Source organism: Palaemon carinicauda, chromosome 26 (genome assembly GCF_036898095.1).
Source record: "Palaemon carinicauda isolate YSFRI2023 chromosome 26, ASM3689809v2, whole genome shotgun sequence".
Classification (NCBI taxonomy): Eukaryota; Metazoa; Arthropoda; class Malacostraca; order Decapoda; family Palaemonidae; genus Palaemon; species Palaemon carinicauda.
The window spans coordinates 15,819,183-15,823,373 of record NC_090750.1 but is presented as its reverse complement, the minus strand read 5'-3'; positions in this window follow the sequence as shown (position 1 = coordinate 15,823,373).

Sequence of the window (4,191 nt, the reverse complement as noted above, 5' to 3'; positions counted from 1 at the left end):
ATATATATATATATATATGTATATATATATATATATATATATATATATATATATATATATATATATATATATATATATATATATATATATATATATAGATGGATTTATAGATAGATAGATAGATAGATAGATAGAATATGTATTGAAAATATTGATATATTTCACTGTCATTGTAATCGCTGCAGAACTAAGTTTTTTAACAGTTTTTTTTATGAATTGTTTTAAAATTTCATCACACAATGGAACTATAGTGATCCATTAAAGATTTCAGGAGTCTCTGGATGTAAATATTCCAGATTCCATTGAACTGATTTAATCGAAATTAAAAACACAAACAGATAGATTTTTGTCTGTACCAGAGGTGTTGTGAATATATGATGTTAACTATTTTAATTGTACTCAAAGGGATGACTGCTTGATATTGCACTTTGAATATCATACAAAATGTAAAAATAACGGAAACACGTTACCAGCAACAAATGGAAAACATAGGTAAACGGTCGCTCACCAGACCTATTATAGTTAGATATTTTCAGATTTACTTGGTAATGTTTGGAGGTCATGGAGCAGAATGATTACGAATATCTAAAAAAAAAAAAAAAAAAATAGGATTAATCTTTTGAATGATAATAGAAATTAATTAGGCATATATGTAGACTCTATTTCTCTCTCTCTCTCTCTCTCTCTCTCTCTCTCTCTCTCTCTCTCTCTCTCTCTCTCTCTCTCGAAGGCAGAAAAGTCTTATTACTGCTGTCATTTTGGGTAATTCTAATTTAATCTGTCCTAAGAACATGTGTTGATTTAAGGATGGAAACTTTATTCATGAGAGATTTTGACTGAATACTCCTAGAATTGTTTTTAATTTTCTTACGTTAAAATGTTTATTATTATTATTATTATTATTATTATTATTGTTATTATTATTATTATTATTATTATTATTATTATTATTATTATTATTATTATTATTATTATTATTATTATTATTATTATAAACACCTTTGAAATGATTAATTTATTCATGATGGTATAACTTTGATGATGAAATAGGATTCTATCAACTTCATTTTTTTTTTGGGGGGGGGGGCTCATCTAATGATATCTCCCAAGTGAGGATAGCCTAGCCCGGGTTTCACCCATCTGCAACTAAGCTCTGCGACTTGCTGCGATATAAATAAATCAAGGAAATAGAGTAAAGACTAGGGTCACATATTGATAACAGAGGTCTGCGACTCGCCATGATGTTAGAAAAAAAAAATTCAATATCGCCATTCTACAACGAATCCCCCTCGAATGTGTGCAGAATATCGAGGGAGTGTCGTTCTATCTGTCACGCCTCCCGACAAGGTCTGGCATGGGGTTAATCCTGTCAAAACCACGCTCTGAACATTGTTGTCTGTTCAAAACTTGTCGACCTTCCGCTGCGACTTTCGTCAGCTGCAAAACTTCTAAGTGGAGTCCTAGGTGAATCGTACCTCACTACGACTTAGCAACGGTTCTTTTGCAACAGGTTCTGGTATCTATGAAAAAATCTTTTTAAGATCTAGCGAGTATATGGAGTCTGCAATCTGGCAACACAGCATCACAACCACATGATGTTTTGCGCTCGCTTTGATGGCTGTGTTAGGGAGATGCTCGGCCAGAGTTCGCAAGTCACCCAACTCTGGTCACTGTGAATTAAATCAATAAAGGAAACGAACGTGAACAAATAAAATCTCCAATCAATATCAATAACTTAAATGAGAAATAAAGAATATGAATAGATAGAAAAGATGTTGAATGATTACTATGAGAGAAATTCATAAAGAAGCGAACGTGAATAAATAAAACGAGGAATCCATATCAATGACTTAATTAGCAAATAAAGAATATAACTTGATAAAAAAATGATAAATGGTTATTAATGATATCAATAAATGAAACGAATATGAATAAATAAAATTTGTAATCGTTATCAATGACTCAAATATAATATAAAGAATATGAACATAAATATAATGTTAAATGCTCACAACGAATGAAGTAAATACAGAAACTTCCCTCCATATAATTCCATGCCAATCGTTGTGCACTTGCTGCGAGCTCGAGTGGACATCTAGTGGTAATTGAATGGCAATTGGGCGGTATCATTAAGCCTTCGAAATAGATCTCTAGGGAATCCGCCTAGTCCTGATTATTTGCAGTGTTATTGCCATGCTTAATGCCTTGGGCACATATCACCGTACAAATTTTTTAGCCGTACATGTCTGGGAATTTTTCAGTCATATCCATGAACTCCTGCAATGTAATTGGTAGTGAGAGTGTTGAGTGTTCAGTACGGGCGAAGTACGTATGATTCACGGGTGCTTGGAAAAATTATGGCGTACGGCACGTGCGGGAAGAGTACTAAACACGCACTAAGGGCGTGCGTGTAATGCAGGTGACGTTTTTCTGGTGTACGAGTCTTAAGCGTCCCATGGTTGGTATAAATACCACCGTGCTATGCTGGAGCTCCGCACTCAAGGGTTGCAAGTTCTAAAGAGTGGATATCCTTTTTTTCTATTTCGTGAATTTTGTGAAGGTTGTGAATTTGTAAATATTTCAACAGGCCTCCAAAGAGGATCACAAAGAAGAAAAGGGAATGATGATGTACTTGCTGCAGCAGAATATATACCCTGAAAAATCATGCAAATATCGTGAATCCTTGTCTGGTCATTGTACTACACACCTACTTTTGCCACAATTGCATCGTACTGGGTACGCACAGACTATGTACTTCCTTCAATTTCGTATGACAAACGTGCATGGCCAATTGGCGGAGGTCATGCCACAGAAAATCCTACGGCACGTAAGTTGCACACAAGTCACACTTGCGTTAGACGTGCGTTCTGTCTGCGACTACAAATTTTCTTGACTGACGCAGAACATTTTAGTGCAGTGAGGGAAGATTCTGAGTCTGTTTACCAGCGGCCTACAAGGTCCAAGATTGTTGCGTGCCCCTTACGTCACACCCACGATTTCACAGAAATTTTGCCCATGTACACCCCGTAGCTAGTAGTACGGCCAGTTGTGGCCCCCGTGTAACGTAGCAGGCAGCAATTCTCGCTCAACTCACCCTTCAACACTTGCCCAAGTCCAAGATTAAGCTAGCGGCAATCTAGTAGCTTGATTTTACATAACATAGCAGAAAAATCAATACTTTCCATAATTTTTTGGATTTTTCAACATCGCAGTGAGTTGCAGGGCTTAGTTGCAGATGTTCGATTCCAGCTAATGTCTAACAATTGTTCTACTGTTTTGTGCAGGAACGATCTGTACCATGCTTCCTGCTATATTCTCGCTCACTTATTCTTCGACCTGGGCGATTGTTGGAGGGTGAGAAGAATGGGAATCGCTGCCTATTAAGTTCAGCATGGGATTAACGTTACGAATAATATTGACTAGTGTGAAATTCCGTGAGATTAATTGCGATCGCTTTAGAATGTCTGCTCAATTATCATTCAGTTACTACTACTATGAGATTCAGGGCCTCTGTAACACAGTTTTTTGGACTTTGCTCCTCATCAAAGCATCGGATGTAGCTGAAAGTTCACATATGTATATTTTACAACCACACACAAATTTTGTCAGCATTATCAATAACCTAAACCCGATAGTTCTAATTTTCATAGAGTAAAAATGATGTAGCTGACGCCATGGCCAGTGATAACGAGCCAAGAGTCGAAAACATTCATTACGTAAGCAATGTAAACACCTTTTGACAAAATTTTGTCCCGCCCATACACCAGACACCCATTCACTTTGTTCCATCTGCTCTGAAACCCATAACAGTCAAGAATGGCTAACCGGATTTGGAATTGCCTCCGTGTTTGCAAAACTGCATTTGTCTTACGACTTGCAACTTTATATAGTCAAGAGAAAGCCCGTGGCAATATTTACTATAGCCTGAATAGGTAATTTTTCAGTTTCTAGTTTAAATCGAATGTTTATGATCTGATTTGTATTTAGCGTAACATGATTATAATACTTGTCATGTCATTCAGGCTTTTGAACATTTCTATTAACTATTCACTATGCCACCAAGAGAGAGAGAGAGAGAGAGAGAGAGAGAGAGAGAGAGAGAGAGAGAGATTGTATGTAAACAGTCTTTATATAGCTATTTTTTTTAAATAAGAATTTTGTGCTAAACTCTCCATCAGACCAACGGATCAT